The sequence below is a fragment of the Oncorhynchus keta genome, chromosome 13, assembly GCF_023373465.1.
Source record: "Oncorhynchus keta strain PuntledgeMale-10-30-2019 chromosome 13, Oket_V2, whole genome shotgun sequence".
Lineage (NCBI taxonomy): Eukaryota > Metazoa > Chordata > Actinopteri > Salmoniformes > Salmonidae > Oncorhynchus > Oncorhynchus keta.
In genome coordinates, this window is record NC_068433.1 from 18,769,574 (window position 1) to 18,794,294 (window position 24,721).

Below are 24,721 nucleotides of genomic sequence, written 5' to 3' on the forward strand. Positions count from 1 at the left end.
GAATTCTCTTCGGTTATAGTCACAGCCGTGTGTATTCCACCTCAAGCCGATACCATGACGGCCCTCAAAGAAACCTCACTGGACTTTATGCCAACTGGAAACCACATATCCTGAGGCCGCATTTATTGTAGCTGGGGATTTTAAAAAAAGCACATTTGAGGAAAACATTGCCGAAGTTCCATCAACCCATTGACTGTAGTACTCGCGCTGCTAAAACATTCAACCACTGCTACTCCAACTTCCGGGATGCCTACAAGGCCCTAACCCGCCCTCCCTTCAACAAATCTGATCACGACTTCATTTTACTCCGCCCTTCCTATAGGCAGAAACTCAGACAAGAAGTACCCGTGCTATTCAACGCTAGCCTGACCAATCGGAATCCACACTTCAAGATTGTTTTGAACACGCGGACTGGGATATGTTCCTCCGAGAATAATATTGAGTAGCCTCTGAGAATAATATTGACGAATACACTAATACGGTGACTGAGTTTATCAAGAAGTGTATAGGAGATGTTGTACCAACTGTGACTATTAAAACCTACCCTAACCAGAAAAACTGGACAGATGGCAGCATTCGCACAAAACTGAAAACTCGAACCATCGCATTTAACCATGGCATGACTGGGTATACGGCCGAATACAAACAGTGTAGTTATTCCCTCCGTAAGGCAATCAAACAGACAAAACGTCAGTTTTGAGACAAAGTGGAGTCGGAATTCAACAGCTCAGACATAAGGGTCACAGACAATCACTGACTAAACCAGCCACGTCACGTTTTGCTTCTGGACAAGCTAAACACCTTTGCCCGCTTTCAGGACAACACAGTGCCACCGACACGGCCCGCTACCAAGGACTGTGGGCTCTCCTTCTCCCTGGCCGACGTGACTAAAACACTTAAGCACATTAACCCTCGCAAGGCTGCCGGCCCAGACAGCATCCCTAGCCACATCCTCAGAGCATGCGCAAACCTCCTGGCTGTATTGTTTACAGACATATTCATTCTCTCCCTATCACCGTCTGCTGTCCCCACATGCTTCAAGATGTCCATCATTGTTCCTGTATCCAAGAAAGCAAAGGTAACTGAACTAAATGACCATTGCCCCGTAGCACTCACTTCTGTCATCATGAAGTGCTTTGAGTGTCACGAATTCTACCGAAGTTGATGCCTCTCCTTGTTCGGGCAGTGTTCGGCGGTTGACGTGGCCGGTCTTCTAGCCATCGCTAATCCATTTTTCATTTTCCATTTGTGTTGTCTTGTTTTCCCACACACCTGGTTTCATTTCCCTCATTATGTGTTGTGTATTTAGCCCTCTGTTTCCCCCATGTCTTTGTGCGTGATTGTTTATTGTTAGGTTGGTATGTTTCCGGCTGGTTTATTCCCGGGTGCTGTTTCAACTGGGTTTTAGTGGCAACCGTTATTTTTGTTCGCACATTGGGTTTGTTACTTTGTGCATTTGCCTTTATTAAAGTGCGTTGTTCACTTATCTCTGCTCTCCTGCGCCTGACTTCATGCACCAGCTACACCAACGATCATATCACCTCTACCTTACCTGACACACTAGACCCACTTCAATTTGCTTACCGCCTCAATATATCCACAGATGATGCAATCGCCATCACACTGCACACTGCCATATCCCATCTGGACAAGAGGAATACCTTTGTAAGAATGCTGATCATTAACTATAGCATTCAACACCATAGTACCCTCCAAGATCATCATTAAGCTTGAGGCCCTGGGTCTGAACCCCACCCTGTGCAACTGGGTCCTGGACTTCCTGACGGGCCGCCCCCACCTCCACTTCACTGATCCTCAACACAGGGATGAGTGCTCAGCCCCCTCCTGTACTCCATGTTCACACATGAGTGCAAGCCACGCACACCTCCAACTCAATCATCAAGTTTGCAGATGACACAACAGCAGTAGGCCTGATCACCAACAATGATGAAACAGCCTACAAGGAGGATGTGAGGGCCCTGGGAGTGTGAAAATAACCTCTCACCCAATGTCAAAAAAACAAAGAAGCTGATGGTGGACTTTAGAAAACAGCAGAGGGAGCACCACCCTATCCATATCGATGGGACTGCAGTGGAGAAGGTGGAAAGCGTCAAGTTCTTTGGCATACACATCACTGACAAACTGAAATGGTCCACCCATACAGACAGTGTGGTAAAGATGGAGCAACAGCGCCTCTTCAACCTCAGGAGGCTAAAGAAATTTGGCTTGGCACCTAAAACCCTCACTAACTTTTACAGCTGCACAATTGAGAGCATCCTGTTGGGCTGTATAACCGCCTGGTACGGCAAATGTACCGCCCGCAACCGCAGGGCTCTCCAGAGGGTGGTGCTGTGTGTCCAACACATCACTGGGAGCAAACTATCTGCCCTCCAGTACACCTACAGCACCTGATGTCACAGGAAGCCCCCCCCCCCCAAAGAATCAAGGACAACAACCACCTGAGCCACTGCCTGTTCACCCCACTATCATCCAGAAGGCGAAGTCAGTACAGGTGCATCACAGCTGGGACCGAGAGACTGAAAAACAGCTTCTATTTCAAGGCCATCAGACTATTAAACGGCCATCACTAGCACATTAGAGGCTGCTGCCCTATATACATATACTTCAAATCACTGGCCACTTTAATAATGGAACACTAGTCACTTTAATAACATTTACATATTTTGCATCACTCATCTCATATGTATATATGTATACTGTATTCTATCCTATTCTACTGTACCTTAGTCTATGCCGCTCTGACATTGTTTGCCCAAATATGTATATATTCTTAATTCCATTCCTTTACTTTAGATGTGTGTGTATTGCTGTGAAATTGTTATATATTAATTGTTAGATATTACTGCACTGTTAGAGTTAGAAACACAAGCAATTCGCTACACCCTCAATAACATCTGCTAAACATGTCTATGTGACAAATTGACTTGACTTGACAAACACACAGCCTCACTCACTGTCACATGACAATGTACATGCCAACTTTGTCAGTCTCTATGAGTCATTCTAATGAACTTAGTGTCAACCAAAGGTCGATGTATCTGACAGAATCAATGTGATTTATGGACCATCATAATGTGTATCTGCAAATTGCATATGAGATCACAAACACGATAAAACACACTAGCCTACCTTCAAGCACCCAAGCAACTGTCCCAATGATTCAAGAGCTGTAAGGCAAAAAAAATACACATTAGATCACAAATCAATTAATCAACCATTACTGTTTAAAAGGGAATATGAAACTTGGTCTCATGATGCAAGGCATACATGGAAACTTACACAACTTCTTAATCATAATCAACCAAACACATTGTGAGTTGTACTAACACAGTGAGAATCCAGTACTTGTGTCCGTTGCTTCATACAGTATAAAGGGCAAAGCATTTATTACGAGCAGATTACATTTGGCAGGCATATGTGTCTGCACTACGCCTCCTAAATCCGCCTTGTTAAGAACTTCCCACGGCGATATTCAATCACTGCTCCGATGTGGTTTGTCTCCCATTTACTTCCCTGGGCAAAAAAGTTCATTCTACAAAGGGAGAGTGGGGTAGTTTCCGAGAGGGGTGGGGGGGCACTGAGATGCTTTCATTTTAGAGACTACTTAATTAAAATGTGGACGGCACTCAAAAGGTCAGAGATTGTGGCTTGGGCGCATTGCTACTGATTGCGTCCATATAGTGCCACTCAAGGTCTCCTAGATTAATCTGCGGTTCACTCGCAGTCGAAGAAACAAAATTAGTTCTTCTTCTGATAAACAGGAAATCTGTATTCTCAGTTTCCCCCTTTCTGGCCAGTCGAAAGATAAAGTAGAGTGTTTTTGCTGTTGTCAGCTGAATTTATTTTGGCCGGAGCGTATGATTGCAGACTATATGGAGGCTATAAGTGTTGTACGTGAATGACTACTGTCGAAGTGGCGACGTTTGGAATTTAAGCTTAGTTTATATGCGTATTGTAGAGCACCGTCGTTAAGGAGAAATGGTCATTTGATATGCAGTGCTTTAGGAAAGTATTCATACCCCTGGATTTAAAAAAAAATGTTGTTACATTACAGCCTTAATCTAAAAGGGATCAAATATTTTTGTCCCTCATCAATCTACACACAATACCCCACAATGACAAAGCAAAAACGTTTATTTTGGGTGGGGATCATTTCCATAAGTATTCAGACCCTTTACTCAGTACTTTGTTGAAGCATTTTTGGCAGCGATTACAGCCTTGAGTCTTCTTGGGTATGAAGCTACAAGCTTGGAACACCTGTATTTGGAGAGTTTCTCCTGTTCTTATCTGCAGATCTTCTTAAGCTCTGTCAGCTTGGATGGGGAGCGTCGCTGCACAGCTATTTTCAGGTCTCTCCAGAGATGTTCGATCTGGTTCAAGTCTAGGCTCTGGCTGGGCCAGTCACTCCCGTGTTGTAAGTCTCTAAGAGCTTTACACCACTGTTCAGCATTTGCCCATTAACCTTTTCCAAGCTCTTCAAGCTCAGTCAAATTGGTTCTGGATCATTGCTAGACAACCATTTTCACATCTTGCCATAGATTTTCAAATAGATTTAAGTCAAAACTGTAACTCGGCCAGTCAGAAACATTCACTGTCTTCTTGGTAAGCAACTCCAGTCTAGATTTGGCTGTTAGATCATTGTCCTGCTGAAATGTGAATCCATCTCTCAGTGTCTGGAAGCACATTGAACCAGGTTTTCATCTAGGATTTTGCCTGTGATTGGCTCCATTCCGTTTATTTTCTATCCAGAAAATCTCCCCAGTCCTTAACGATTACAAGAATACCCATAACATGATGCAGCCACCACTATTTCTGAAAATATGGAAAGTGGTACTCAGTAATGTGTTGTATTTTCTTTGCCCCAAACAATTTGCCCCTGTATCTTGTATTGACTGGGTGTATTGATACACCATCCAAAGTGTAATTAATAACTTGTTTTACCCATCTACCAATAGGTACCCTTCTTTGTGAGGTATTGGAAACCATCCCTGGTCTTTGTGGTTGAATCTATGTTTGAAATTCACTGCTCGACCGAGAGACCTTACAGATAATTGTATGTGCGGGGTACAGAGATGGGGTACTGTAGTTACTCAAAAATCATGTTAACCACTATTGTTGTAATACAGAATGAGTCCATGCAATTTATTATGTGAACTGTTAAGCACATGTTTACTCCTGAACTTATTTAGGCTTGCCACAACAAAGAGGTTGAATACTTACTGACTCAAGACATTTCAGCTTTTAATTTTTTATTAATTTGTAAAAATTCTAAAAACAATTCCACGTTGACATTATGGGGTATTGTGTGTAGACCAGTGAACTCAAAATTATCTATTTAATCCATTTGAACTTCAGGCTGTAACAAGGGGTGTGAATACTTTCTGAAGGCACTGTAAAAATACTGACATATTCATATCAGCTGAACTGGTGAAATGTTTGAAGGAATTGGGGCTTGGTTTTTTACATGGGCGACAAATGGTTAATAGCGACACATTTGTCCAGCCAGCAAATGAGGCAATGGAAATGCCCTCTGCTGTACTTCTTTGGACTGGTTACAGCACAGGCACAATAGTCCCCCTAGTCAGTGAAAAATTCACAAGATGTCCCAAGAAACACCAGGACAAACACCAAATTACGTCAGCAAAGGAATAGTTTGGTCCTACAAACTATACATATAGGCCAGGGTCCCCCAAATTTCGCCCTGCAGGTGGTTTTAGTCCCCCCCCACAATTTTCTGAGCAAATTATTTTTTTTAAATTGTATTTTATTGTTGGACATAAAAGACAGCAAATCAGCTCCAAGTGATTTTAATTTCGGGAATCTGTTCCCAAGTATTCTCATGCATAATAGCGAGACTTGTGATCGTATATACAAATGTAAGCAAGGTTGGAAATGATTATGTTTTAGTGAAATATCTTCATGGGCTTCTTGCAGTCATTTTGCAGTCTACAAATTATTTCAAATTATATTACGGCCCATCCACTCAAAAAGAAATCGTCCCACAGCTGAATCTAGATGATGATCAACAAGCATTTCACTACACCTGCAATAACATCTGGTAAATATGTGTATGTGACCAACACAATTTCATTTGATCCCTTCTACAGGCAATGTTTCAGTGAGTGATTGAAAACTACACTTCATTATTGATACATATGCATACATTCACACAAATTGCTTCTTGGAAATCAGTCGAGCTTCAATGCTACGTTTTGCTTGAAAATGGTTGAAAGGCCCATTTCAAAACAACCCAACCATCTGCTCTCCCCTACTGATGATAATAGATGCTCTCTAATTTGATTGATGACGAGCTGCCGTCTGTGAAAGGTCAGTAAGCATTTGCCAGAGGAGGCACCGTGTACATACAGTAGCCCCAATTGGATTGCAGAAACAGGGAGGTGATACGATAGGGGAGGGGTGGGGAATGAAGGGAATAGACTGAATCAACAGGTTTGATAAATTCCTCTAAAACTGGCCATATCTCTGGGACTGGTGGCGGCATGACAAGAAGGAATGTCGCTCCTGATTAATTGTAGTGATCAGCAGGCAGCGAGAGGGGTAACCGTCAGGTCCTGACTCCCTCCATGATTTATAACCAATAATTCTGCATGAATGGGGCCTCCGAGGCACTATCAGGACCCCGCAGGGTGCCCGCTTTGAGACACAAATAGGGTTGAAATCCATCTGTTTCCTGTGTGCTGATATGTTATGAGAGTGTGCACGGCAGTGCACCATCTTGAATTTCAGGAGCCCCACGAAAATGAAACTGGCCACTGTGAGAGAGGTATCTTCCCCTGAAATAGACCTGTGCCAGTCTGAAATGACTCTCATCCACCGTCACAAAGGTTTCCTTTTGGCTATAGAACGGTTTTCAGTATTCACCATATGCAATGCCATTAGTAAATATCATTGAGTAAAAACCCTCCAGGATCATACTACACCAACAAGTCGACAGAATGTGCTACAATATCTGTTCAAATAAAATAACACATTTTATTTCTAAATACATGGTTGACTGATTTGATGATGTGCGGCACACTGTTTAATTCAGCAGTGCCCAAAAAATGCGGTTCAATGCTATTTTAATTCCAGACAGATCATGGTTGAAATTATAGTCAAATGGTTTTTACACCATCTCTGTCGCTGAGATTCAACACTGGCCTACAGCAACTTCCTTAAGAGTATCAATCTGAAAGGGGTACAGTAAGACAGAGGATTTACAAACACGTCACCACCTAAAACCCACAAGCAATCCTGAACATTCTACGATATTGACTATAGAACTCACACCAACACTGTGTAAAACTGAAAAAGAACCATACAGGATCTATTAAAGTCAGATTGGGAGCAACATGTTAAACAGGTTGGACTAATGTGTTAAATAAACACAATACCCATCCAGCTGCAGCTTTACGGCAGATCTTATAGTTTATGTCTTTAATATCTACATATAATGAAAGTTGCACATGTAACAACCTCCTTAAAAATCCCATCTGCTGCACAACAGCACCACCAAAGGCAGAATGAGAGAGACAGAGAGAGACAGAGATTGAAACCGTTGAAGCCTAAACTAATTCCCGATTTCGAGGATCTGTAAAACCTCGGACCTTGGGCTCAGGGTCCGTTTCCTTTGGTTGGCGATCACGCCATCCCTCCACCTCCTCCCCTTTACCCCTATTCCTCTCTCTCTCTCTCTCTCTCTCTCTCTCTCTCTCTCTCTCTCTCTCTCTCTCTCTCTCTCTCTCTCTCTCTCTCTCTCTCTCTCTCTCTCTCTCGCTCTCTCTCGCTCTCGCTCTCTCTCGCTCTCTCTCTCTCTCTAAGAAGAAGAAGAATTCTCTGGCCGAGCCCTCCCGACAACCACCAATCAACCCGGGTGCAATTTAAAAAGCCTTCAACAGCTGCCATTCCACCGGGCTGGCCATCAGTCCAGCTGCCAGAGAGCCAGACAGGGAATCTGCTCAAGTCAAGCAAACTTTGAAAGGCATGTTGGTTTCCCCCCTGTTGCAAATGGAGGTGAAATACTATTTTCTCCTAAACAGACTTATTCAAAGAGAATACATTTTATTTTTTAACTAGTGATACACTATGAAATATGTCCAAGCAACTCAGATTTGTTTTTGAGGGAGGATAAAATCCACTCATGCCAGAAGTGAAGACAAAATGATGAAATGGGTACAGGTATAGTTGCAACTGATGTCATCCAAATGTTTCAAAACAAGGGAAATGCTTGCTGCCCTTTTAGTGCACTCCGACAAAAGATATCTCTTGTTCACTTCCTCTTCTGGGTTTTGCCGTTTGCCTCATGCTGATTTTGCCTGCTTTGCCAGTGTGTGTGTGTGTGTGTTTCTGAGTTCCAGGTTGGGCTGCCTGCTGCTGTGCAGTTCGCCGTTCCATATGTCTTTGTCGAAAATATCCACAACGCAGCGTGGCTGCGAATGAGAGATTAAATCTCTCCCACTGGTATTTTCCCTCATTGAACGAAAACAAAACAGATTGGTGGCTGCCAGGTCTGTTGCATTGTGAAATGCAACAACTGGCCACCAGCACCGTTTTTCAGTATAGACCATGTTGTCTCCGGTGTCCCGTCCACATGATGTATTGTTTTCGAAAGAGTAAAACGTCTGTGGACATTTTCCGTCTGTCTTGAATAGCAAACCAGGACATGGCTGTGGAAACAGTGCTGATGTTACTGTTGTAGAATTTGAACAAATGGGGATACTTTACTCTAGATTATCGTTTAGTAGTTTGAGTGCATTGACAGGTGAAGTCAGTGGGGTATTTCCCTGTATGTCTGTTAATGGGGTTTCATAGACTAAGCTAGTCTTTGAGAGCTATAACAGTCTCTAGTCTCAGTATCTACAACCCTATGCTTTACATGATGTCACAGTCTCTAGTCTCAGTATCTACAACCCTATGCTTTACATGATGTCACAGTCTCTAGTCTCATTATCTACAACCCTATACTTTACATGATGTCACAGTCTCTAGTCTCCGTATCTACAACCCTATAATTTACATGATGTCACAGTCTCTAGTCTCCGTATCTACAACCCTATAATTTACATGATGTTACAGTCTCTAGTCTCATTATCTACAACCCTATACTTTATATGATGTCACAGTCTCTAGTCTCAGTATCTACAACCCTATACTTTACATGATGTCACAGTCTCTAGTCTCAGTATCTACAACCCCATGCTTTACATGATGTCACAGTCTCTAGTCTCATTATCTACAACCCTATAATTTACATGATGTCACAGTCTCTAGTCTCCGTATCTACAACCCTATACTTTACATGATGTCACAGTCTCTAGTCTCCGTATCTACAACCCTATACTTTACATGATGTCACAGTCTCTAGTCTCAATATCTACAACCCTATAATTTACATGATGTCACAGTCTCTAGTCTCATTATCTACAACCCTATAATTTACATGATTTCACAGTCTCTAGTCTCAGTATCTACAACCCTATAATTTACATGATGTCACAGTCTCTAGTCTCATTATCTACAACCCTATAATTTACATGATGTCACAGTCTCTAGTCTCATTATCTACAACCCTATAATTTACATGATTTCACAGTCTCTAGTCTCAGTATCTACAACCCTATAATTTACATGATGTCACAGTCTCTAGTCTCAGTATCTACAACCCTATAATTTACATGATGTCACAGTCTCTAGTCTCCGTATCTACAACCCTATACTTTACATGATGTCACAGTCTCTAGTCTCAGTATCTACCACCCTATACTTTACATGATAGCACAGTCTCTAGTCTCTGTATCTACAACCCTATAATTTACATGATGTCACAGTCTCTAGTCTCATTATCTACAACCCTATAATTTACATGATTTCACAGTCTCTAGTCTCAGTATCTACAACCCTATAATTTACATGATTTCACAGTCTCTAGTCTCAGTATCTACAACCCTATAATTTACATGATGTCACAGTCTCTAGTCTCAGTATCTACAACCCTATAATTTACATGATGTCACAGTCTCTAGTCTCCGTATCTACAACCCTATACTTTACATGATGTCACAGTCTCTAGTCTCAGTATCTACAACCCTATACTTTACATGATAGCACAGTCTCTAGTCTCTGTATCTACAACCCTATAATTTACATGATGTCACAGTCTCTAGTCTCCGTATCTACAACCCTATACTTTACATGATGTCAGTCTCTAGTCTCCGTATCTACAACCCTATAATTTACCTGATGTCACAGTCTCTAGTCTCAGTATCTACAACCCTATAATTTACATGATGTCACAGTCTCTAGTCTCATTATCTACAACCCTATACTTTACATGATGTCACAGTCTCTAGTCTCCGTATCTACAACCCTATACTTTACATGATGTCACAGTCTCTAGTCTCCGTATCTACAACCCTATACTTTACATGATGTCACAGTCTCTAGTCTCCGTATCTACAACCCTATACTTTACATGATGTCACAGTCTCTAGTCTCATTATCTACAACCCTATACTTTACATGATGTCGCAGCCTCTAGTCTCCGTATCTACAAACCTATACTTTACATGATGTCACAGTCTCTAGTCTCCGTATCTACAACCCTAAAATGTGTCATTCTATATGACAGGATCGTTCATTTAAAAAAATATATTTTCCCTTATTCAAATACGGTCTCCTTAGCATTTTGTACAAATCTGACTCAATAGTTTATTATGGTCATAGTAAATGATGTCAGAACAGTGACAATAGGAGGAATGTTTCTCCCCTTGGAATCCATTTAGTATCATTGTTTGTCTGTTTACCAAATTGCTCTACAGTCCATGCACTGGCACAGGATATAGAAGCCAAGCTGTCTTCAGCTGCTGTTCCTGGACCTGTCACAACCATTGTGTTGTGTTCCCTCCTACTATCCTCAGATGCTTTTACCCCCATCGTGTTGTCACCCACTGGTACAGGTCTTGGATCGGAGTTGTTGATAGCCACATGGGACCATACAGACAGCGGATCCAGTTGGCTTGATGGCAAGGCTTCACACCTGGGAAAATACTTATTTTTGCATAGACTGGAAGAGGAACGGTTGGGTTTATCAACATGATGGGGATTCAAGCTCCAGTGATGAACATTGCCCGGAGGGGTCTGGCATTGGGGACGGATCCCATTGAGCTAGGGTAGTTAATGGTTTTGAAGTAATTTGTTTAGAGTAGAATCAAAGCTACTGTTGATAGAGCCTTCCCCACCTGTTGTAAAACACTATATACTCCCCACTCTCAGAGAAAAAAGTATCACTGCAGGTTTTACACAGTCAAATCTGACTAATAATTACATGTTTATTGCAGAACTAACTTCTCATCGACGGGACTGTAGTGGAGCAGGTTGAGAGCTTCAAGTTCCTTGGTGTCCACATCACCAACAAACGAACATGGTCTAACACACCAAGACATTTGTGAAGAGGGCACGACAAAACCTATTCCCCTTCAGGAGACTGAAAAGATTTTGCATGGGTCCTCAGATCCTCAAATGGTTCTACAGCTGCAGCATCGAGAGCATCCTGACTGGTTGCATCACTACCTGGTATGGCAACTGCTCGGCCTCCGACCGCAAGGCACTACAAAGGGTAGTGCGTACGGCCCAGTACACCATTGGGGCAAAGCTTCCTGCCATCCAGGACCTCTATACCAGGTGGTGTCAAAGGAAGACCCTAAAAATTGTCAAAGAATCCAGCCACCCTAGTCATAGACTGTTCTTTCTGCTACCACACGACAAGTGGTATCGGAGCCTAAGTCTAGGTCCAAGACCTTCTAAACAGATTCTACCTCCAAGCCATAAGACTCCTGAACATGTAATGAAATGGCTACCCAGACGATTTGCACTGCACCCCCCCACCCCCCGCCCCATATTTTACACTGCTGCTACTCTCTGATGTTTTCATCTATGCATAGTCACTTTAATAACTCTACCTACATGTACATATTACCTCAATTACCTCGAATAACCGGTGCCCCTGCACATTGACTCTGTACCGGTACCCCCCCTATATATAGTCTCGCTATTGTTATTTTACTGCTGCTCTTTAATTACTTGTTACTTTTATTTCTTATTCTTATTCGTATTTTGTATGTTTTTTTTCAACTGTACTGTTAGTTAGGGGCTCGAAAGTAAGCATTTCACTGTAAGGTCTACCTACACCTGTTGTATTCGGCACATGTGACTAATAACATTTGATTTGAATTGATTTAATACAGTAATGTGAGATCTGTCTGTAAAATACACAGCAAACATTCTATTCCAGAAAAACAATGGATGTACAGCATTTTTTGTCAAAACACTTTATTTAGGGGGAGGATCAGCTTTAATATTGCAAGTAGATTGTGGATTCTATCAATGCAATTTTCTGCATAATTTCCAATCCCCCATAAATTAGTTTCATTCATACATGTAACATACATACATACATACATACATACATACATACATACACACACACACACACACACACACACACACACACACACACACACACACACACACACACACACACACACACACACACACACACACACACACACACACACACACACACACACACACACACACACACACACACACATACATACATACATACATACATACATACATACATACATACATACATACATACATACATACATACATACATACATACATACATACATACCTTAGCCAAATATATTTAAACTACATTTTTCACAATTCCTGACATTTAGTCCTGGTAAAAAGAACCTGTCTTAGCTCAGTTTATTTTAAGAATGTGAAATGTCAGAATAATAGTCGAGAGAATAATTTTATTTAAGCTATTATTTATTTCAGTACATTCCCAGTGGGTCAGAAGTTAACATACACTCAATTAGTATTTGGTAGAATTGCCTTTAAATTGTTTAACTTAGGTCAAACGTTTCAGGTAGCCTTCCACAAGCTTCCCACAATAAGTTGGGTGAATTTTGTCCCATTCCTCCTGACAGAGCTTGTGTAACTGAGTCAGGTTTGAAGGCCTCCTTGCTTGCACACGCTTTTTCAGTTCTGCCCACAAATATTCTATAGGATTGAGGTCAGGGCTTTGTGATGGCCACTCCAATACCTTGACTTTGTTGTCCTTAAGCCATTTTGCTACAACTTTGGAAGTATGCTTGGGGTCATTTGGAAGACCCATTTGCAACCAACCTTTAATTTCCTGACTTATGTCTTGAGATGTTGATTCAATATATCCACATCATTTTCTTTCCTCGTGATGTCATTTATTTTGTGAAGTGCACCAGACCCTCCTGCAGCAAAGCACCCCCACAACATGATGCTGCCACCTCCATGCTGCACAGTTGGGATGGTATTCTTCAGCTTCCCCTTTTTTCCTCCAAACATAATGGCCAAACAATACGATCATTGTCCCCATGTGCAGTTGCAAACCGTAATCAGTTTTTTTTATGGCGGGTTTGGAGCAGTGGCTTCTTCCTTGCTTAGCGGCCTTTCAGGTTATGTCAATATAGGACACATTTTACTGTGGATATAGACACTTTTGTTCCTGTTTCCTCCAGCATCTTCACAAGGTCCTTTGCTGTTGTTCTGGGATTGATTTGCACTTTTCACACCAAAGTACATTCATCTCTAGGAGACAGAACACGTCTCCTTCCTGAGCGGTATGGCGGCTGCATGGTCCCATGGTGTTTATACTTGCGTACTTTTGCCTGTACAGATGAACGTGGTATCTTCAGGCATTTAGAGGTCTTGTGGGCTTTTTTTCTGATGTCTTGGCTGATTTCTCTTGATTTTCCCATGATGTCAAGCAAAGAGGCACTGAGTTTGAAGGTTGGCCATGAAATACATCCACATGTACACCTCCAATGGACTCAAATGATGTCAATTTGCCTTCCAGAAGCTTATAAAGCCATGACATAATTTTCTGGAATTTTCCAAGCTGTTTAAAGGCACAGTCAAAGTAGTGTATGTAAACTTCTGACCCACTGGAATTGTGATACAGTGAATTATTGTAACGGCGTTCGTCTGTTGAAGGAGAAGCGGACCAAAATGCAGAGTGGTGGTTACTCATGTTCTTTAATGAAGAAACGACGATACATGAAATAACTATATATATACAAAAAACAACAAACGAACGCCGTTACAGAATCACCCACCACACACGGACCGAGTGGCGTGGTAACAGGCAGCGACAGCAGGAGCAGCGAAAGGAGGATGAATTATTCGGAGAATGGACATGGGAAGACGTGTTGGATGGCAAAGGTTGTTACACTTGGGAGGAGATACTGGCCGGAAGAGATCGCCTCCCATGGGAACAGGTGGAGGCACTTAGGAGAGCAGAGGCAGCCGGAGATAGGAGACGACGATACGAGGGAACACTTTTGGCAAGGAAGCCCGAAAAGCAGCCCCAAAAATGTATTGGGGGCTCAGGGGGCTTACAGGGAGTATGGCTATGCCAGGTAGGAGACCTGCGCAAACTCCCTGTGCTTACCAGGGGGCTAGAGAGACCGGGCAGGCACCATGTTATGCTATGGAGCGCACGTTATTTCCAGTGCGGGTGCATAGCCCGGGGCGGTTCATACCAGCTCTTCGTATTGGCCGGGCTAGAGTGGGCATCGAGCCAGGTAAGGTTGGGCAGGCTCGGTGCTCAAGAGCTCCAGTGCGCCTGCACGGTTCGGTTTATCCAGAGCCACCTCCACACACCAGTCCTCCGGTAGCAGCTCCCCGCACCAGGCTTCCTGGGCATGTCCTCGATCCAGTACCACCAGTTCCAGCACCACGCACCAGGCCTTCAGTGCGCCTCGCCTGTTCAGCACAGCCAGAGCCATCCTTCTCTCTAGCGCTGTCGGAGTCTCCCGCCTGTTCAGCGCTTCCAGAGCATTCCTCCTCTACAGCGCTGCCGGAGCCTTCTGCCTGTTCGGAGCAGCCTGAACTGCCAGACTGCATGGAGCAGCCAGAGCTGCCAGTCTGCATGGAGCAGCCAGAGCTGTCAATCTGCATGGAGCAGCCAGAGCTGCCAATCTACATGGAGCAGCCAGAGCTGCCAATCTGCATGGAGCAGCCAGAGCTGCCAGTCTACATGGAGCAGCCCGAGCTGTCAGTCTGCATGGAGCAGCCAGAGCAGCTAGATCCGCCAGTCAACCATAATCTTCCAGATCTGCCAGTCAACCAGATTCTTCCAGATCCGCCAGCCAGCCAGGATCTGCCGGAGCCAACTACCTGCCTGAGCTTCATCTCAGTACTGAGCTTCCTCTCAGTACTGGGCTTCCTCTCAGTACTGGGCTTTCCCTCAGTCCTGGGCTTTCCCTCAGTCCCGGGCTTCCCCTCAGTCCCGGGCTTCCCCTCAGTCCCGAGCTGCCCCTCAGTCCCGATTTGCCCCCCAGTCCCGAGCTGCCTCTCAGTCCCGAGCTTCCCCTCAGTCCCGAGCTGCCCATCAGTCCAGTGGGGTTCTGGGTGAGGACTATTAGGCCATGGTCGGCGGCGAGGGTGGATTATCCCAGGACGCGAGGGGGAGGAACTATGACATTATTGGAGTGGGGTCCACGTCCCGAGCCAGAGCCGCCACCATGGACAGACGCCCACCCGAACCCTCCCTATGGTTTTGAGGTGCGTCCGGGAGTCCGCACCTTAGGGGGGGTTCTGTCACGCCTTGGTCTTAGTATTTTGTGTTTTCCTTAATTATTTGTTCAGGCCAGGGTGTGACATGGGTTTATTGTGTTGTCTTATTGGGGTTTTTGTAGGCATTGGGATTGTGGTTGATTAGGGGTGTGTCTAGCATAGGCTTGGCTGCCTGAGGCGGTTCTCAATCAGGTGATTCTCGTTGTCTCTGATTGGGAACCATATTTAGGTAGCCTGGGTTTCACTGTGTATTTCGTGGGTGATTGTTCCTGTCTCTGTGTAGTTGTATACCAGACAGGCTGTATAGGTTTTCACGTTTCGTTTGTTTTTGTTTTTTGTATATTACGTTATTTCATGTATCGTCATTAGTTTCATTAAAGAAAATTAGTAATCACCACGCTGCATTTTGGTCCGACTCTCTTTCGACAAACGAACGCCGTTACAATTATAAGTGAAATAATATGTCTGTAAACAAATGTTGGGAAAATTACTTGTGTCATGCACAAAGTAGATGTCCTAACCGACTTGGCAAAACTATAGTTTGTTAAAAATAAATTGAAAAACAAGTTCTAATGACTTCAACCTAAGCATATGTAAAATTCCGACTTCAACTGTACATATATACATACATATACATATATACATACTGGTTTACTTTCTAGTATTTAAGTGTTCAGTTAGATTACATAGCTACCTCAATCATTATTTCAAATCATTTCAGTGACTTCACAGCAATTTCTAGCTAGCTAGCTAGCTAACGAAATATAGCTAGCTAGCAGGCGAAGCTAAATGATACAGGCACATCTCATAGTCACGTCATGGGATTTGTAAATTAAAGAGAGTGTTTGCCATGACATAGACAGACCAGCTGAATCCAGGTGAAAGCTATGATCCCTTATTGATGTCACTTGGTAAATCGGTGTAAATAAATGGGAGGAGACAGGTTAAAGTAAGATTTTAAGCCTTGAAATAACTGAGACATGGGATTGTGTATGTGTGCCATTCAGAGGGTGAAGGGGCAGGACAAAATATTTAAGTGACATTGTACGGGATATTGTAGGTTTGAGTGTGTCAAGAACTGCAATGCGGCTTTGTTTTTCATGCTCAACATTTTGTGTGTATAAAGAATGGTCCACCACCTAAAGGAGATCCAGCCAGCTTGACACAACTGTGGGATGCATTGGAGTCAACATGGGCCAGCATCCCTATGGAACGCTTTCGACACATCGTACAATTAGTCCATACCCTGATGAATTGAGGCTGTTCTGTGTGCAAAATGGGGTAGCAATTTATAGGAAGATGTTGCTAATGTTTCGTACACTCAGTGTAATAATACATATCGAATGGAGTGTCCCATCTCCCCATTTACAGTATTTCTGGCCTTATCCAGATATTGTGTTAAAGTCATTTCCTAAAAGACATGCCAACTTTAGTGTTTTTTAAATTGTGTTTATTTAACCTTTATTTAACTAGGCAAGTCAGTTAAGAACAAATCCTCATGCTCCCCATATTGGCTTGAGAACTTCCTTTCACTTCCTTTCAGGAGAATACTATGAGGTGCTCCCCCCCAGACTCTCTTTTACCAGTAGGGGAAATGGAAGACAAGCAATGCGTCTCTGCCTAGAACATGTCTGCAAATGGATGGAATGACCTTCCTCTGCCCCACTGTAATAGCAAAGCATCATTAGCTTAGAGTGGCTTCCCCAGCCATATGTTTCAATAATGACTTTTTAGCCTATTCAAGGCCACATATTATCTGTGGTCTGCCTGAAACCACTCGGAATACTTACATCAACATTTGGACATAGAAAAGGGCCCGAAGGGGGCTCCCGAAAGGCTTCGGAATGCAGGAGAAATTCCATTCCCTGGTCGGTTCATCACCTTTTTTTCTGGTTACCTTACCTCAAACTATCAGTGGGTCCAGAGCGGCTATTGATTATGGTGGAAGGTAGAAAACGCTAAAGCTTATCATGACTGCAGTTCTGGGTCAGGGCTCGGCTGCAGTCTGGCAACAGTCTCTCTGCCTTGTGAGTGACACATTATTTCCACAGTACCTCCCCACACCACCCCATCAGCCCCAACCCATCTCCCTCCACCAGTCTATTTTCTGCCTGGCTAAGCTTATGAAACTGCATATATGCTGTCTGATTCCTGTCATAAGCCGTTCCCACGAAAGGCCAAAACAATGAAAACACATGAGAGTATTAGATGTTGGGATTGTGGTGGAAAGACACCATACAGTACATTTCACACGTAAAAAAACAAAACAATGTACGGTCTGTTTAGATCATAGTGTATGCGTATTAAACTAGCTGAGATGTCTTTGACGGTGTCTTTATCTTGACACCGTCTTGTGATGTTTTTACTACACAAATAGTGAAATATGGTTGCATGTATAAACATTGACTCAGAACCATATTCAAAACACCATGCAGTCAAGAGGTTATACATTTTTCAATTAAAGTAATTTCAAAGTTACACATGCAGCACAACCCAAAATAATGTGTCCATTGTGGACATTTCATTAGCTGGCAAATGACCTCTATGCCTCCTTGAATTTGGAGTTTTAGCCATTTTGAATTTCAGTCTTCCTCCTGCATAAAAATGACTGCATAAGAAACAAAAGCTAATAAAAATGCAGCATGGAAATAAGCAAGTGGTGTAACGTGGCAACAAATCAGAACTAACAAGCAAAATCTCCTCCTTTCAAACCAGGAAGGAATCACTTCACCTCAGGCCATGCTGCGTTTCGACCTTATTGCAGTCGACGTATTGTAAATAGAATAATACACATATTCATTGGGCCCGGACAACACATCTCTATGTATTATGTTTATTTGTTTCGCTTCAGTATTTATTTTATTTTTTATTTAACCTTTATTTAACTAGGCAAGTCGTTTTAAGAACAAATTCTTATTTACAATGACGGCCTACCAAAAGGCAAAAAGGCTTCCTGCGGGGACTGGGACTGGGAATAAAAATAAAACATTGAATAAAAATATAGTATGCTCTGGAGTTACACTTATCTTTTACCTCAGACCGTGTTCGTGGTCAGGCTGCTTGGAGGAGGATGCCAACAGACCCAATCATATCATAACTTCCAAACTACATAATGGAAATGTTTTCTGAGGACTATTTCTGTCTTTAATGAAGCCCTTTTGTGGTGATAAATTCATTCCGATTGGCTGGGCCTGGCTCCCCAGTGGGTGGGCCTGGCTCCCCAGTGGGTGGGCCTGGCTCCCCAGTGGGTGGGCCTATGCCCTCCCAGGAACACCCTTGGCTGCGCCCCTGCACAGTCATGTGAAATCCATAGATTAGGGCCTAATTCGTTTATTTCAATTGACTGATTTCCTTATATGAACTGTAACTCAGACAACTATTTGAAATTGTTGCATGTTGCGTTTACATTTCTGTTCAGTATAAATAGTGCTGTCTGACCATACCGTCTGCACATACTCCTAAGAGTGCTACACAACTTTCACTGTGGAATTAATAGTACCAGAACTGTACTCTCAAAGTTATATCAAAGTTTGGTCAGTATGGTGTTGGTTGGAAAGGAAATACAATTGTTCATTTTCTCCTCGTGAGAGAGCTAGATCTTTGGTATGTTATTAATCTGATAGATTATTATGGGCCTTGACAGAATTTCAAGTATCATCATGCCAAGTTATCAATTTGGCAACATTTGGCCTAATGACGTGTTTCAAATATATTGTTATTTCAGGACAAACTGTGCATAAACAATTAGCTGATTCTTGAATGGCTCATAATCTTTGTATTGTAAGCATATCAGTGTGTACAGGTCCATGTGTCTGTACTTTATGCAAGTCCGAGTGCATCTAAGTTTAAGAGTCATTCTAAATGCTCAATACAACAACTGGCTGGTGCTTATTCAACTCCAGTCTTATTTGTTCTACCATGTACAGGAATCTCCAACCAGTGCTCCACAATACATATTTAATCCCTTTGAAATATCCCAAAGCAAATCAGCAATTAGAGCCTAAGCTGGCTTGTAAAATCAATTAGGAATAGCGTTGGTGCCACAGGTAATAATAACTCTGTCTGACTCTTCCCTACTTGGACTCACTTCACTGATTGAAGCTAATATGGCAGTCTATAATCTGGTGGAGTCATTCATCCAATTTATGTCAAATCTGAAATCTCCGATCTCGGGGGAAGGAGGGGATATACGGAAACAGCCCCAATGTCACAGTTGGAATGGTAATGGAGACTCTCGTTAAGCTAGTCCAAGGATGGGGTCACGCAGAATCGAGTTTCAATTGACTGCTTCTAAATGTGCTCTCCGTAAGGTTTCGTTATGTTAGGGATTCCTTGGAGTGTGGAGGAAGAAGGCACAGCGTCACTTTGAACCTCAGTAGGCCAAACTTTTTTTGGCTCGGATCCTCACAAACTTCTACAGATGCACCATTGAGAGCATCCTGTCGGACCTTGGCCACTCGAGCCATGGCCTGTTCACCCCGCTAGATAGGTAGAGACAGTACAGGTGCATCAAAGTCGGGACAGAGAGACTGAAAAACAGCTTCTATCTCCAGGCCATCAGACTTTAAACAGTCACCACTATCTGGCCTCCGCCCAGGTTTTTCCAGAAATCCTTGTTTTTTTGTTTGTTTTTTGTTAGTTTTTTTGTCATTTTTTCTTTCTTTCATTTTTTACCCCTTTTTCTTCCCAATTTTGTGGTATCCAATTATTTTTAGTAGCTACTATCTTGTCTCATCGCTACAACTCCCATACGGGCTCAGGAGAGACGAAGGTTGAATGTCATGCGTCCTCCGATACACAACCAAACCAAGCCGCACTGCTTCTTAACACAGCGCACATCCAGCCAGCCGCACCAATGTGTCGGAGGAGACACACCGTGCACTTGGTTAGCGCGCACTGCGCCCGGCCTGCCACAGGAGTCGCTGGTGCGCGATGAGACAAGGACATCCCTACCGGCCAAGCCCTCCCTAACCCGGACGACGCTAGGCCAATTGTGCGTCGCCCCACGACCTCCCGGTCGCGGCCGGTTACGACAGGGCCTGGGCGTGAACCCAGAGTCTCTGATGGCACATCTGGCTCTGCAGTACAGCTCCCTTAACCACTGCGCCACCCGGGAGGCCTTGAAATCCTTGTTGAACGATTACAAGATTCTCTGCTTATTTCCTTACGAACCTGGGCATTTTCAGAAAGTTACCCAGAACCCTGGTTTTCATTGTATTTCCCATATATCTGAGAACAGAGCAAAACAACAGATGCTGCTAGGTGAGGGTGGAGAGATCAGTGAGGGAAATCCAGGGCAACATCTGTACCGTGAAAGGCGGCATGTACTTATTCATCAATATCTTTCTGTGGCACAGGGCCTCGCCAGCAGATTCTCCCCAGGTGTGTCTAATAGGTTTGGACAATACTACATGTCCAAGCTTAGCTAAAGTTATGCGAACAGACAGTCTGCTTGCGTTGCGTTACATGACTAATTGAACAGTTGGTGCGAGTTGCTTTGCCATAGAAAATTATTGATTCCTACATTGTTTGGGGGAAAGTGTTTATTGTTTGTTTTATCACCTTATTCAGCTATATTGATTTAAACAGCCACTAGTTATGTCATAAATGAAGACAAAAGTACCAGTATGGACACAACCTCTAACCCTTTTGTAAGTTCTACAACCCTGCTGATCATTGAATGTGGGTGAAAGCAGCTGGCACATAATGCCTTTTATAGAGCTGTTTCGGGTCGACTCCTCAATGGCAAAACAGTTCAGCGCAAGACACCGGACTCTTTTTTTACTCTCTCTCTCTTTCTCTCTCCAAGGTCAGAAGGTCTCTGTTGGCTCATGGCTCATTCAGCCAGGAGCAGTAATTATACTGTGTGTTCATGGATCATCATGGATCATCCAGAGGTACACTCCAGCTTTAGGTGCCCTTTACTCACCTTGCATCACATACATTTTACACCAATTTGACAATTTAGAAAGCTGCAGTTGGGCTATGGGGGGAGTTGTACGTTTGTTAATATGTAAATACCGAGAAAATTTCACCTTGTCAGTGTGGATTGTGAGACTAGCTCAGGAATGACAAACGAGGGCATGGTCCTTTGGGGTAGTGGTCAGCCTCTGGTGGATATTTTTCTTAAAGCTCTGTGGAACTGATCACCAATGTTAAAATGGGAGAATGGAAATAGCAGTGGCAAGAGGCTACCAGCACGATGCAAATACAAAATGTAAAATAGGAAACAGGACAAAAAACAAAGAAGAATGGAATTTGCTGGAACATGCACCCTCAATAATTTATATAATAATAAGGTGGGTGCTTACATTTGTCTTTTTTCACACATATGCAAGTGCAAATTCCTTTTTTTTTGCATATCCCCCCTACTGAAACACCCGCGGAGAGTGGGGTCAGAGCCAGAAATCAGCCATTATTGATGTCAACCCTGGTGCAATTAGGTTTAAGTGCCTTGCTCAAGGGCACATCAGCAGATTTTTCACCTAGTCTAAGATTTTTCACCTAGTCTGCTCAGGGATTTGAAACAGCAACCTTTCGGTTATTGGCTCAACGCTCCTAACCGCTAGGCTACCTGCATTTTGAGGTATTATCAATCATTATGATTCATGCAAGGTGAATGTGTGCGTGTGTGTGTGTGTCTGTGTGTGCTGTGGTGGAATAGGTTCATACTGAGATCAGTGGAGGACCTAAAGTTCAGTGAGTACTGCTGCAAATTGTCACTGCTGCACATTACAGGAGATACAGCCTTCATTCTTCAATGGGGCAGATTGAGTTGAACATGCAAATGTGCCCAGTCAAGCAAAACTATTTTAACCTCAATAGGAAACTCCAGATTTATGGAACAGCCAGAACTTTTTATTCTCCTGAAAATAAAGTAACATATGTCCAGTTTGTGCTCAGAATGTGAAACCCTGGCCTAGCCAAGAAAGATGAAAAAGTTTGAACATTTATGGGTGGCTGGGGAAAACGCTAGTGGTTTGAGACAAATGTGTCAATATCAGGGCAAATGACAGATTCCCTCAGGAGTATCTCAATGTCAGATCTGACAAAATCATGCAGTGTATTGTACTGTGTTTGTCATGAGCTTTTAGACTATCGGGCAGACCAACACAATTCTCATACAAAAGGAAGTAAATGTTACAGGAATATAATGTTGTTATACGGGTCCGGTATTGTATTTTCTGAAAGGACACACCAATTGCATGTTACATAGAACAACAATGGCGAGCAGTGGATATAAGAAAAGTGGGCTACATAAATTCAGTGTGACAGGCAATACAAAAGGTACTCATCACTCCCATTGTGTTGTTTTCTGGGTCCCATATTGATGTTAGTCTACTGTCTACTGAGATTACTATTGGCATGGATTGTGTTTTGCGGACAAAATGGTACAGGATGAGTTTTAACCACAGTAGAGGTGCTGCTCTTGTTTATGGAATACGAATCAGGTAGCGAAGCTACAATGGAAGATGACTTTCAAATCTCATTTACCAGATAAGGAGACCACTAATGCACCCAAATATCAGCAGTGTGACTGGAACTCACAGGGCAATTTGCTCAGCAAAAAGCTTATTTGGCCACACAGACATGGGGAAATGCTTTGAATCAATCAATCAATCAAATCAAATCAAATCGAACTTTATTGGTCGCATACACAGATTTGCAAGTGTTATGACAGGTGCAGCGAAATGCTTGTGTTACTATCTCCAACAATGCATTCAAATGTCTCCCAAATACATTACGAATAAACAAATAATAAAAACAATCTTAACAACAAATCAAGAAATAACAATCCAAGTCTACATTCGAGTGAGCATGTGTTAGAATATAGACACGTGGTGTGGATAGACAGTATATCATTTGGAAAATAAAATTATATGTACAGTAGTAGGTATTATATTAGAATGAACTGAAAAAAAAAATATATATATATACAGTTGAAGTCTGAAGTTTACATACACCTTAGCCAAATACATTTAAACTCAGTTTTTCACAATTCCTGACATTTAATCCTACTCAGAATTCCCTGTCATAGGTCAGTTAGGATCACCACTTTATTTTAAGAATGTGAAATGTCAGACTAATAGTAGAGAGAATGGTTTATTTAAGCTTTAATATCTTTCATCACATTCCCAGTGGGTCAGAAGTTTACATATACTCAGTTAGTATTTGGTAGCATTGCCTTTAAATTGTTTAACTTGGGTCAAACGTTTTGGGTAGCCTTCCACAAGCTTCCCACAATAAGTTGGGTGAATTTTGTCCCATTCCTCCTGACAGAGCTTGTGTAACTGAGTCAGGTTTGTAGGCCTCCTTGCTTGCACAAACCATTTTAGTTCTGCCCACAAATGTTCTATGGGATTGAGGCCAGGGCTTTGTGATTGCCACTCCAATACCTTGACTTTGTTGTCCGTAAGCCATTTTGCCACAACTTTGGAAGTATGCTTGGGGTCATTGTCCATTTGGAAGACCCATTTACGACCAAGCTTTAACTTCCTGACTGATGTCGTGAGATGTTGCTTCAATATATTCACATCATTTTCCTCCCTCACGATGCCATCTATTTTGTGAAGTGCACTAGTCCCTCCTGCAGCAAAGCACCCCCACAACATGATGCTGTTTCCTCCAGCATCTTCACAAGGTCCTTTGCTGTTGTTCTGGGATTGATTTACACTTTCTGCACAATAATACGTTAATCTCTAGGAGACAGAACGTCAGAACGTCTCCTTCCTGAGCGGTATGACGGCTGCGTGGTCCCCTGGTGTTTATACTTGCATACTATTGTTTGTACAAATGAACGTGGTACCATCAGGCGTTTGGAAATTGCTCCCAAGGATGAACCAGACTTGAAACGCTCAAAAAAAAAATCTGAGGTCTTGGCTGATTTCTCTTGATTTTCCCAAGTTTGAAGGTAGACCTTGAAATACATCCACAGGTACAACTCCAATTGACTCAAATTATGTCAATTAGCCTATCAGAAGCTTCTAAAGCCATGACATAATTTTCTGGATTTTTTCAAGCTGTTTAAAGGCACAGTCAACTTAATGTATGTACATTTATGACACACTGGAATTGT

At 42.7% G+C, this 24,721-nt stretch overlaps 1 protein-coding gene across 13 annotated transcripts in view; it reads right to left on the minus strand.

Annotated features, from left to right (window-relative positions):
- LOC118391984 (receptor-type tyrosine-protein phosphatase delta-like) overlaps positions 1-24,721 on the minus strand; it is a 377,633-nt gene that overhangs the window by 234,273 nt on the left and 118,639 nt on the right. For all 13 annotated transcript variants that reach the window (XM_052459507.1, XM_052459505.1, XM_052459506.1 and 10 more), the window contains exon 4: positions 3,151-3,188. The gene's annotated coding sequence lies outside the window, so the exon portion shown is untranslated. The remainder of the gene's footprint in view (positions 1-3,150; positions 3,189-24,721) is intronic.